The sequence below is a fragment of the Triturus cristatus genome, chromosome 1_1 (assembly GCF_964204655.1).
Source record: "Triturus cristatus chromosome 1_1, aTriCri1.1, whole genome shotgun sequence".
NCBI lineage: Eukaryota > Metazoa > Chordata > Amphibia > Caudata > Salamandridae > Triturus > Triturus cristatus.
In genome coordinates this window covers 880,544,782-880,558,148 of record NC_140579.1, presented here as the reverse complement: position 1 = coordinate 880,558,148, position 13,367 = coordinate 880,544,782, and the positions used below count along the sequence as shown (strand labels likewise).

Here is a 13,367-nt window from a genome sequence, read left to right as displayed (position 1 = left end):
GAATAATATTCTCATGTCCAGAAATGGCATGGGGGTATTATTCCACAGTGTTAGACACCTTACACGACATGTTTCGATAAAGCCAAACCATAGTTACCATAACCGTCTAAGATTATAAGGCACTTTAAGAGTATATGGTAGGCTATATCATAGAACAGCTATAAGGACAAGGTTCCGAAAGCTGCAGACAGGCTCAGCTCATGCTAGAGCACCATCTCACATGTTACCAAGCACTCTGCCTCCAGGATTGTCAAGGCCTGCCATAGGAGTGACTGATAGGTACACATGTGTCTATATATAAGGGTAGATATAGGCATACTATATCTAAGCAAGGGGTGATTACACGACCTTGCCCCAGCTGAGTGATCAGCCAGTTGTGTCTGATTGGAAGGCCAGACCAGGGGTGGCATAATACATGCTGCAGCCCCTGGGAGGCCTAGGGTACACCTATGCCCTGGGTACCTAGGGTACACTGTACAGGGTCCAATAAGGTGATCCTTACCAATTGGGAATGTACCTAGGGTACATGGAGTCCATTTTAAAGAGAGCTGACAGCCTGAGACCCTGAATGGCAGGATCTCAGGCCAACTAAGTCGAAAAACCAGCTAGACACTAGGCAAAAAGTTGGGGGTAACCATAGTCAGATATCCACCTTCCTACACTATGGAAAAGCTCAAGGACGAACAAAGGCTGCAAGCTCGGGGACGAAGATTCTTCAGGTGCGTCCACCACTTTGAGAGGTAGGTTGGGTAGTTGGAGGATAGGTAGGTACCCAGGAGTCGGGAACAGGGGGCCACAGGGCGCCGGGTGCAGGGGTGCCTTTTGGTGTCGGGAAATCTTACCCTCTGTTGATCGCAGTTGGGGGGTCCTCTGGTTCTTGGGCTGCAGGCATTGTCAGGAGAGTCGAGGTGGGTCCTTGGTTGCCGGATTCGGGGTCACAGTCGCCGGGGGGACGACTTCGGGGTCTTTGTCCACTTCAGCACAGGCCAGGCCTGGCGGGTGCAGAGTGTGCAGGGTCCGCGGTTCCGGGCTGATGCAAGGGGTTAGATACTTGCTTTGAGCAGAGCCACTGCTCGTGGGAGTCCCAGGTGCTCAGAGTCACAAGGTAGCAAGGTCCTCCGGGGTTTGTGAGGTTGCTGGCCACAGGAGGTGCCAGGATTTCGCAGGTTCGAGGGTTCGACAAGCCGGTAGGGCTGGGGCCACAGCAGTTGGTGTCTTCCTCTTCTTAGCAGCTGCACGGCAGGTCTTCTTTCTTCTTGACCTGCTTTGCTGTTTTTGGAATCTGGATCTGAGGAAGGAAGGTTCAGGGTGCCCCTAAATACTACATTTAGGGGCGTTACAGGTAGGTAAAGGGCAGGGACCAATGGGTCCCTGTCCTGGGGTAAACGCCCTACCCTGCCACTCTCCTGTGGGAGGGGGGCAGTGGCCTAGTCCTGATTGGGCAGGGCTCCCCATCTTCAAGATGGCGAGAACCCGGGGATGTGTTTCACCTCGCCTCCCCCACCTGAGGGGTGGGGTTGGCAGAGGCTGGCACACCCACTGTCCTTCATTGGGGTTTCCGGAGAGTCTTCCCGCCAGAGTGGGGGTTTAGAACCGGTAGGGGCCAGTTGCTGAGTACAGGAAGTGGCCTGGAGAAGCTTCAAGTGGCATGGAGAAGCTCACAAAGGCGGCATGCCTTTGAAGCTTTCCCTCCGCATCCTGGGGGAGGAGACCTAGCACATTGCCCAGGATGTGCATTGTTGCAGGCCCAAGAGAGCGGATGGCTCTCTACCCAGGGGTCCAGCAACATGTCTGCTGTGTGGCAGCCTAGGCAGCCCCCTCAGACCAGACGTGGATTGTAGGTTAGTTTCAGGGGGCATCTCTAAGATGCCCTCTGTCGTGCATTGTACATTAAATCCTGCACTGGCATCAGTGCAGGTTTAATGTGCTGAGAAGTTTGAAACCAAAATTCTCAGTCTTCAGTGTTGGAATCATGCTGTTGTGGAGCTCGTGTTTGACGAGCTCCCAGCACCATATACTCTTAAATGGCAGCACTGCACTTACAGTGCCCAGGAATGGACCTGGGTACTGTAGGGGCACAGGGCTCATGCTCCTGTGCCCACACCACTGGCATAGGTAACCCAACTAGATGGGTTGCTGATGGATGCCAGGGCAGTGTATGTTGTGGGCATGTCGACTCTGTTTTGTCCTGTACCCAGACACTCAGCCTGCAAGGGCAGTGGGTTTGTGTTAGGGTACAGGGCCTCTAAAGGTGGCACAATGAGTGCTGCAGCCCTTAAAGGCCTTCCCTGGTCACAAGACCCTGGGTACCTAGGGTACCATTTGACAGGGGCTGACATGTGGCCAGGGTTTGCCAATTTGGGATTTAGGGAAGGAACATAGGCCCTGGGCACCTGATTGGCAGGAGTCCAGGGCACACTCAGTCAAAGTACATTCAGCAAAAAGTGGGGGCATACAATGCAAGAAGGATGGCACTTTCTCACATAAAACCAATATGCAGGGATATGGGCACCCACGCTCACCGGTTTGCTCTGTGAATTTTAAAATCTGATCCCAGTGTTCTGTTTTCATGTGGAGTGGCCAAGTTTTTAGGTCAAACTTGGTTAATTAGAATCAGAGCTATACGAGGTGCGACTCCAATGTAGATATTTACGTCTCATTATCTGTGATTAGACCATATATTATATCGGCCTGTCCTATAACTTCTGAACACTGCTTATGATAGAGATAGCACTAGCACTTAATACATTGATTACATGATGGATTATGCCCCTTTATGTATATAGTGTCTTAGACTTAAGTCTTTTATGAAACTTGTTTTATGCTTTTTATTCAAATGCTGCTACTAATTTTATGTCAAGATACTTTTAAACAACTTTCTGTATTGCAAAATCTTTTTATCACTGAACAGATACTGTTTTATTGTATTGATGTCAAATGATGCTTTTATGATACATGTTGTCGAGTAAAGCTATTTGAACTGAATACTTCCCCTAAAACCGATAACACTCTTTTCCTCCATAGGATGACATTGACTGTTATGGCTGTGTGGAGTTTGAAAACCAAAAGAAATTCTTTAAAATTGCACTAATTAACAAAAACGATTTTACTTACCTGTTTACAGGAAATGTCCCAGTGTAGTATCCAGGTATACTATACTGTATAAGAAAAGTACTCTGAAAAGGAGTAGTTTCTTTTCTGTAACTCCAGTTCTGTAGTAGGGGTATCTCTGTTATAGTCATAATCTAGTGAATAGTCCCGCCCATGTGCGTGGACCCCGGAGCAATAAAAAATAATCTCTAAAGGTGACAAATCATGCAGACCTGCATACACCTTTAAGAGAGAATTTAATTTAAAGACAGATAATGCAGCCTATACCCACAGGCTACACTGTCCAGTACTTCAACTAGAATTCCACCAACATCCACAAACAGCACTGCCTGTCCAGCTTTTCTCCACATAGGAAAAAACCCTGCCTCTACCAGCAAAAGCCTCTGGAATGATAGAGAGGAAGGAGTGGACAGACAAGCCCCATAGGCTGCCATTATGTGGCTTAGAACAGGATACTGTGCCTTTAAGAAAACTTTCCAGAACTTTCCCCAGTATCCCAGAATGCCCAGCAGGTCCCATTTACTTTCAGTTCTTTTTGAAGGCGTAGCACGCCAGACCTGTAGCATTCTACATATGAATAATTATCTCTCCACCGGGGAGGAGGGCGGGCGCTTATGACTATAACAGAGATACCCCTACTACAGAACTGGAGTTACAGAAAAGAAACTACTCCTTCTGTAGTAGGGGATCTCTGTGTATAGTCATAATCTAGTGAATAGAATGGCAAGCCCATCCCCACACAACAACAGCGGTAGAGAACAACAAGACAAAACCACTACTGTGCGAACAAATTTCGCAGCGAAGCCTGCCCAACCTGAGCATCTGCCCTGGCATCCGAGTCCAGACAGTAATGCGCAGCAAAGGTATGGACCGACTTCCAAGTGGCCGCCTTGCAGATTTCCGCAATAGGAACATTACGCAGCAAAGCCGTCGTGGCAGCTTTGGCCCTGGTGGAATGAGCCTTAGGCTTACCCCCTAAGGTCTTATTAGCCTTTTGATAACACAATTGTATGCAGGACACAATCCACCGAGAAATGGACTGTTTAGAGGTCGCAAGACCAGTCCTGACTGATCCATAATTGATAAACAATTGGTCAGACCTACGAATATCCTTGGTCTTATCCAGATAAAATTTCAACACCCTCCGAACATCCAGGGAATGGAGAGACCTTTCCGCTGGCGAAGAGGAATTCTGAAAGAACGTAGGTAAAGTTATGGTCTGGTTGACATGAGTCAGAGATAACCTTAGGAAGAAATTTAGGGTGAGTACGCATCACAACCTTAGCAGCATGAAATACAGTATAAGGTTCTTGACAACATAATGCCTGAAGTTCACTCACCCTGCGGGCCGATGTAATGGCCACTAGGAACGCCGCCTTCCAGGATAGGTGCTGCAATGAAGCCTTGTGAATGGGTTCAAAAGGCTCCTTCATCAGTCTGGACAGCACCACATTCAAGTCCCAGGAAGGCGAGGGAAGTCTGACGGGAGGAAACACTTTCTTCAAGCCTTCCAAAAAATCCTTGACCACAGGGATCTGAAAGAAGGAAGTCTGTGAAGGGCATTTCCTGTAAGCAGTCAAAGCAGCCAGATGAACCTTAATGGAATGGAAATTAAGGCCAGACTGCGCCAGATGTAAAAGGTACGGAAGGATGACATCTTCCTTACATGTCGTCGGATCAAAGTTCTTGGACTTACACCAGATACAGAACCTCTTCCACTTGTAGGCATAGGATGTCCTAGTGGAAGGTCGTTTAGACTCCTTCAGTATGTCCATACAATCGTCTGGTAGATTCACATGGCCATATTGCACTAATTCAGGAGCCATGCCGCCAAACTCAAAGACGAGAGGTTGGGGTGCACCATCCGCCCCCCGAACTTCGTGAGAAGGTCCGGCCTGCACGGCAACCGCATGTGAGGAAGGAGAGACCGGTGAAGTAGGTCCGTGATCCACCACTGCCTGGGCCACTCCGGGGCGGTCAGGATCATCCGCTCCCTGGACTGGGACAGCTTGATGAGCACTGCCGGAATCAGGGGAATGGGTGGAAAAGCGTACAGAAAGCTGTTCGACCAATCGATCCATAGCGCATTCCCCAGCGTCCCCCGCTGGTAGTACCTGGATGCGAAGTCTCGGCATTTGCTGTTTTCGGCAGTGGCGAACAGATCTACGTCTGGAGTCCCCCACCTTGCGAAGACTTCTCCTAGTACTTCGTCGTTTATGACCCATTCGTGGTTTTCCTGAATCAGCCTGCTCAAGGCGTCCGCCTGAGCATTCTGCACCCCTGGCAGATGCGTGGCCGTAATAGTCAGTCCTCGGGCCAGCAGCCAGCGCCAGATCGCCTGCGCCTCCTGCGACAGAGTGCGCGATCTTGACCCCCCCCTGCTTGTTGAGGCAATACATCGTGGTTGTATTGTCCGTCTGTATCAGCAGCGAGTTGGTCTGGAAGGACGGAAGGAAGGCCTTCAGTGCCAGGAAGACAGATCTGAGTTCCAGGAAATTGATGTGGTACGTCGATTCCAAAGGAGACCACTTTCCTTGAATCTGCAAGTCCCCGGAATGCGCTCCCCAGCCCTGGAGAGACGCATCCGTCACGACACTCGTCGTGGGAATGTCCTTGTGGAAGGGAACCCCCTTGAGGAGGTTTTCCGCCGAACACCACCACTTCAGAGACTGAAGAGCATGCAGCGACAGTCGTATCTTGTCGTCCCAAGAGCCTGTCCTCTGATCACACTGATCCTCCAAGCACTCCTGCAGTGGTCTCATGTGCAGCCGTGCGTGAGGAAGATACAGGAGGCCATCGATCCCAGTAGAGAAGACACCTTCCTCACTGTCGTCGATGGAGCAGTCCTGAGGTCCTGAGCCTTCCGAAGGAGTGATAACCGTCTCTCCTCCGAAGGAGACACGCTTGCTGACCGCGTATCGATGGAGGCTCCCAGGTACTGAATGCACTGGACCGGAGTCTGGACCGATTTGGACATGTTGACGTGTAACCCCAGCTTGTGCAAGAGAGCGCACGTCCATCGGAAGTGATCTTGCGCTTCCGAGAAGGATGAAGCCTTGATCAGCCAATCGTCCAGATACGGGTAGACAAACACCTTGTTCCTTCGCAGATGTGCCGCCACCACCGCCATGCACTTCGAGAAGGTCCTGGGCGCAGACTTTAGCCCGAATGGCAGTACTGTGTATTGATAGTGATTGGCGCCGACTTGGAATCGCAGGAACTTCCTGTGCTTCCGTGCTATGGGCACATGGAAGTACGCATCCTGTAGATCTATGGCACAGAGCCAGTCTCCCCGTTGCAGCTGAGTGTAAATCTGGTGCAACGATAGCATGCGAAACTTCTCTCTTCGAATCCATTTGTTTACCTGTCGCAAATCCAGAATGGGCCTGAACTCGTTCTTGTCCTTCTTGCGAACGAGGAAGAACCGAGAGTACAGACCTCTTCCCCTTTGAGACAGAGGTACCTCTTCTACCGCCTTTTTTCTCAACAAGATGTCTGCCTCCGCCTGGAGCTCTCTCAGCTGGAACCGAGAGCTGACCGGCGGAATCGCTGGAGGCGGGCTGATAAACCGAAGACTGTATCCATTGCAAACAATATTCAGCACCCACTTGTCCTGAGTAATTTTTCTCCACTCTGCCGGAAAAAGTTGAATGCTTCCCCCCACTGGAGTGGGTAACGGTTGAGGGGGAAGTAGCCGCTCAGGGCCGAGACCGGGCCGGGCCCTTGGTAGTGGTAGTCGCCTGCTGGCCTCCTCTACCCCTCTGGCGCTTCTGGAAGGGCTTCCGGAACTGCTGCTGTTGGTGCTGCTGCTGTCCCGAACCCTGCCCACGCCCTCTGCCCGAAGACCTGAACCGCCTCTGGAACGGGCGCTTCTTCTCGGCATTCTCCAACACGACGGCAGTCAGGGTTTCCGCCTCCGCCTTCATGCGGGCCATCTCATCATCCGCATGTTTTCCGAACAGGGTTTCCCCCGAGAAGGGCAGGTTGGCCACTCTGTGCTGCGCCTCTGGTTTGAGGGACGTCAGGCGCAGCCACGAATGCCGCCTCTGGTGGACGCCATGACAGTAGGCGTGGGCGGCCAACAAGGATACATCCGCCGCCGCGCCGATCACCTGATTAGAAACCAGCATGCTTTCGCGCACTGTTTCCAAGAAGTCCTCCTTCCTGTCCCGGGGCAGCAGGTCCGCATACTGCTGCAGGGACTCCCAAAGGGCCCGGTCGTAACGGCCCAACAAAGCCCCTGCACTCGCCGCCTTCATGGTGGTGGCGGCGGTCCCACACACCTTCCAGCCCGCAGAATCCAGCCAGCGGCTTTCTTTGTCAGGCGGGACCGTCGATGAAGGGGCGGTCGCATGTTGTTTCCTCGCCGCCGTTACGATGACCGAATCCGGCTTCGGGTCCACCCTCAAAAAGGTAGGGTCCGACTCCGGGGCCCTATACTTTTTCATGAGCCTGGAGGGGGCGGCCTTCGTCACCGCGGGAGTGAGGAACAGCTCCAACGCGGGTTCCACCAGTCCTGGTACAAGGGGCAGTAGAGGGCGAGACAGATGTTTCTTAACAAGTGTCTCGAATATCACGGACGTCGTGGGTGTTGGAACCGTCACCGTGATACCAAACTTCGCTGCCCCTCTTAACAGCACCTCTTGGAAAGAGACCAAATCGTCCACCGGAGACACCCTAGTCCCCGGTGAGTCCAACAGCGTCGGGGAAAAGTCTCTGGTCGAGGATCGCGTGTGCGACCTGGACCTGTGCCTCCTACGGCGTCGTCCTGAGTCCGACGATGACCGTCCATGGCTCCGTGATCTTCTCCTCCTGAGAGAGCGGGAGCGAGACCTCTTCGGCTTCGGTCTGCCCGCCGGTCTAGCCGGTCCCGGCGACCGCGGGCGTCGCGGCTTCGGAGTCCCCTGCGGCAGAGTCGGGTACCTCGGAAGGGAAACCGACCGCGGGGGAACCGCCGGCAGCCCCAATGGAGTGCGTGGTAGCGACCGAGGTGGGGGCGGCGGAGGCAGTGGCTGCGGATGTGGAGGCGGTGGAGGTGGTGGTGGTGGTGGTGGTGGCGGTGGTGGCGGTGGAGGCGGAGTCGGAGGTGGTGGGGGAGGAGGCGGTGACGTAGGCATCCGAGGAGGCGTATACACCACAGAGTACACCGATCCCGATGACTCTCTCTTCCTCGACGGCGACCTTCGCCTCGACGGCGACCTTCGCCTCGACGTAGATCCTCGTCTCGACGGCCATCTGCGCCTCGACGGCGATCTTCTTGACTTCGAGCGGCTCGACGTCGATTGTCTCTTCGACGGCGACGTAGACCGTCTCCTCTTCACCGACGGCGAACGGCGATCTCCCCTCGACGGCGAGCGCCGACGCCGGGTCCGATCTCGACGCCGACTGCTGGACGGCGACGTCGACGGCGTCGTCGCCGAAGATGCCGATGTAGTCGACGGCGGCCTGTTCAGGTCCCTCGACGTCGACGCCGCTTCTCCCCAGAGCCCTGGGGGGACGGCGAACAGATGGTAGTCATCCTCCTCGACGTCGCCGTCGACGCCCTCGACGTCGACGGGGAGAGGGGACGCTTACTGGTCTTCCTGCCCCTGGGGAGCCCCCTAGAGGCCTCAGTATGGGCCAAATCAGCCCCTCCAGACCCACCTGGTGCCTTCAGCCTTCTCTCCTCCAGGACTTGAAGCCTTATCTTCATTCTGTCCCTCAGGGTCCTGGCTGAGAACGAGAGGCAGATATCACAGTCTTCAGGCACGTGGGACTGGGGAAGGCAACCTATACACACCTCGTGTGGATCTGTTTTAGCCTTCTTTCTACAAGCCAGGCATGTTGACAGTACCAGCCACAAAGCACTTGAAAAAGTGACAAAAATTGACAAAAAACTACAATAAACCCTTGAAAAGGGGAGAGCTCAATGCTCCAGGGTCCTGCTAGCAGGAGCCGGAAAAAAGAACTGAAAGTAAAAGGGACCTGCTGGGCATTCTGGGATACTGGGGAAAGTTCTGGAAATCTGGTAAGTTTTCTTAAAGGCACAGTATCCTGTTCTAAGCCACATAATGGCAGCCTATGGGGCTTGTCTGTCCACTCCTTCCTCTCTATCATTCCAGAGGCTTTTGCTGGTAGAGGCAGGGTTTTTTCCTATGTGGAGAAAAGCTGGACAGGCAGTGCTGTTTGTGGATGTTGGTGGAATTCTAGTTGAAGTACTGGACAGTGTAGCCTGTGGGTATAGGCTGCATTATCTGTCTTTAAATTAAATTCTCTCTTAAAGGTGTATGCAGGTCTGCATGATTTGTCACCTTTAGAGATTATTTTTATTGCTCCGGGGTCCACGCACATGGGTGGGACTATTCACTAGATTATGACTATACACAGAGATCCCCTACTACAGAAGTAATTTTCCTATAATCTTACTGAAAATCCTATACAAAGTATATGCACTGTATTTACAAAGCATTGCATTTCTCAGAAAACAATACTGTAAATCAAAACAAAGTGCATGTACAATTCTAATCTAAACTGTATTACAACTGTATATTTACTGCAAAGTATTTATCACTTACCTGTGCCAGGGTTGCTTGGTTCTAGAAAATAAAATAGCTAAAAGAATATTTTAATACAAAAACAATTGGTCTGAAGTTCAGTCTTTGAGTGTGTGAATTAATTTGCTGACTGTGTGCAACAAATGCTCAACACTGTCCTCTGATAAATCCTTACTAAAGTATATACAGAGCCATCTTCCTATACCCATTGGATAAGATCGATCCACAGCACTCTGCACCCGGTAGCCCTAGTGCCGCTGAGGGTGGAACAAGAGTGCATCATTGACCCTGGGGGACCCCTGAGTCTACCCCCACAACCAAACACTTACCTTTAAAACGATAACCCTATTTTCCTCCATAGGATAACATTGACTGTTTCTCTGTGAAACTTTATCAAGTGTGGGGTTAGAAAACCGACGAAAATCTTTAAAACTGAATAGCAAAAACGCTTTTACCTACCTGTTTACAGGAAATGTCCCAGTGTAGTATCCAGGTATACTACACTGTGTAAAAAAAGTAATCTGAAAAGTAATTTACATGACCTGCTATTGAAGTCAATACAAAGTATATGTACAGTATCCCACAGTATTGCATTACCAGTAATTCAAACTATAACCAAAGCAAAGTATATATACAAACTGTATTACTGCAAAGTACTTATCACTTACCTGTGCCACGCTTGCTTGGGTTTAGGAAAAAAAATAACAAAGATTTTTTTATACAAAACCAATTGGTCTGAGTTCAGTCTTTGCGTGTGTGACAATCATTTGCTGATTAAGAGTGTACAAAAAATGCTTAACACTACCCTCTGATAAAACCTTACTGCTCACCCACACTACCACAAATAGAAAGTAAGGTGCGATCTACTTTTACCTCTGCCTACCTTTGGGGTTCCACTTGACTCTGTGCACACTATTCCTCACTTTGGTATAGTATATATTGAATGTAGGAAGGTGGATATCGGACTATGGTTACCCCCAACTTTTTGCCTAGTGTCTAGCTGGTTTTTCGACTTAGTTGGCCTGAGATCCTGCCATTCAGGGTCTCAGGCTGTATGCTCTCTCTTTAAAATGGACTCCATGTACCCTAGGTACATTCCCAATTGGTAAGGATCACCTTATTGGACCCTGTACAGTGTACCCTAGGTACCCAGGGCATAGGTGTACCCTAGGCCTCCCAGGGGCTGCAGCATGTATTATGCCACCCCTGGTCTGGCCTTCCAATCAGACACAACTGGCTGATCACTCAGCTGGGGCAAGGTTGTGTAATCACCCCTTGCTTAGATATAGTATGCCTATATCTACCCTTATATATAGACACATGTGTACCTATCAGTCACTCCTATGGCAGGCCTTAACAATCCTGGAGGCAGAGTGCTTGGTAACATGTGAGATGGTGCTCTGGCATGAGCTGAGCCTGTCTGCAGCTTTCGGAACCATGTCCTTATAGCTGTTCTATGATATAGCCTACCATATACTCTGAAAGTGCCTTATAATCTTAGACGGTTATGGTAACTATGGTTGGGCTTTATCAAAACATGTCGTGTAAGGTGTCTAACACTTTGGAATAATACCCCCATACCATTTCTGGGGATGAGGATATTATTCCTCCCTTCTAGAGGGAGAGAGATGTTAAAATCCTACTTTGCTGTTTAACTCTAACCAAAGCCTCAGCATCACAAAATGGATGCTGCTGCCACAGACACGAGTCTGACCTCCTGCTGCTGGGAGTGATCCCGGCAAGGGAGGCTTGGACAATAGGTTTCCTGCTTGGGGAGGTGCTAGCACCTCCCCAGACAGACTTTAGTGTATTGGGGCAGGGAGGGCTGAAAGGAATGAGACATGCCTGGGGCACACAAGGTGTCCCATGCATAGTCCAGTTCAAACCAGTGCTGGGGCACTCCAGCCCCAGTCCTGGCGCGAAACTGGACAAAGGGAAGGGGGTGTAACCACCCCCCTCCCAGGTCCCACCCATAAGGCGTGACCTAGCAGGCAACCCAGCCCCCCAGATTAGTATAAGAGTGGTAGCTGGGCCCCAGGAGATTAGATTATCCTGAACCTGCAAACTTGAACAGAAACTCTGGACCTTCGACATTCGACGAAAGAAGAAGACTGAAGAATCTCCCTTGTGGCCAAGGAGTGGCTACCCTGTGCAAACAGGCACCATCAAGAGACTACCCTTTGCTTTGCTAAAGTTCTACGAGGGACCGACTGCAGAGCCTGACCAGAGCCTTGACTTCCAGACTTCTCCGACCCTGATCCACATCCACAGCAGAGCTGAAATCCGTGGAGGCGACGAGAGACGTGGGACCGGCTACCGGGGAAAAGTGGCTAGTATCTTCAAGCGCAGCTTCTGAGGCACCCTCAAAGTTGTGCACCGGGCATTGAGAAGCCCCAACCCCATGCACCATCTGCACCGAAGACCAGCCCCCCACACTCCACGAGTCCTGCGTGGGGCCCTTCTGCATTTTCCTGCTTGCCGCGTCTGTCCGGTTGCTTGCCCGCTGGCTAGTGGCCTTTGTGACGACACATCCTGAAATCTTCATCGCTGGTTTGGCTCCTCCAGACTGGCTCCTGCTTCTTTGAAAAAGAGAAGCACCCCAGACCTTCCTGGTCTGCACCAGAAGCAAGTCCTCCGATCTGCGTGGGTTCCGCTTGCCAAGGCTTGGTGAGTCCTAGTCCAACTTCGACGCCGCCGACAGCAAGAGCCTTTGTGGGACAGCTCGCCTCCTGGTCCTGGTCGTCCTCGACGTTCCCTGGTCCTCGTGGCTGCAGCGACAAGCTTCACCTTCACCTGCAATCTTCACGACATCGCCTGGTTCCTTCCTGGTTCCACATGGTCACTGGCTAGTGACCTTGACTCTGTCCCTTCTGCTTGCAGGTCTCCTCTCTCCTTGATCCCAGCCTTGGGATCCATCGGACACTCTTCACTGACTGCCTGTCAGCATCTTTCTTCAGGCATCCATAGGAGTCGACGACGAAACCAGTCGCAACTTCACCCCTATGCACCCGCAGCCTGTGGGCTAGGTAACTTGGGTACTCCGGTGCTCATCAGGATAGTGACTATCCTAGTGTCTAGTTTTCCAGTCTCGACTTCCTAGCTACTCCGGAAGTGTTAAATCTATTTCTAAACTGTATTATTGCTAGTGACTTTTACGCATTACGCGTGAGTGTTTCCACTCTGCACCTGAATCCTGTGGGCCTCCCACTTCCTAACCTTTGGTAGTATAGTGTAGCCCCAGCGATTCCCTAGGCCTAGGCCTATCCTATTTCCGTGACAGTGGTCCTTATACCACTTACTTAGTATATGGTTTGCGTGGCCCCTAGGGCCTAACTGTATTACTAACCTGTGTGACTTAATGTATGCTTAAATAAGACTGTGTTGTACTTACCTCTAATCTCATAAAGAGTGCTGAGGGTTTGACTAGAATAAATACACTTTATTTTATATATATATCTGTTGTGGTGTCCTTTCATTTGGTATTCAAGGGATTATATATGGTATCACAGCTGGCTTCACATGCCATTCAGAGTTTAGCCTAAGACTGCTCTTGTCCATGCTACCACTAGGATAGCTGGTCTATAAGGTTGACTTTACAACCAATCACCATAAGGGTATTTGGACTGATATAAGGTGTACACTAGAACTAGTGACATCATACATCAGGCCAACTTCTCACATTGAATATGCTACTTACCAGTATGCATCTGTTCTTGGCATGTA

The 13,367-nt window shown here is 51.0% G+C and overlaps 1 protein-coding gene across 7 annotated transcripts in view; it reads right to left on the bottom strand.

Annotated features, from left to right (window-relative positions):
* Positions 1–13,367, bottom strand: part of LOC146871232 (ATP-dependent chromatin remodeler CHD8-like) — a 2,388,691-nt gene that overhangs the window by 1,658,968 nt on the left and 716,356 nt on the right. The window lies entirely within an intron of this gene.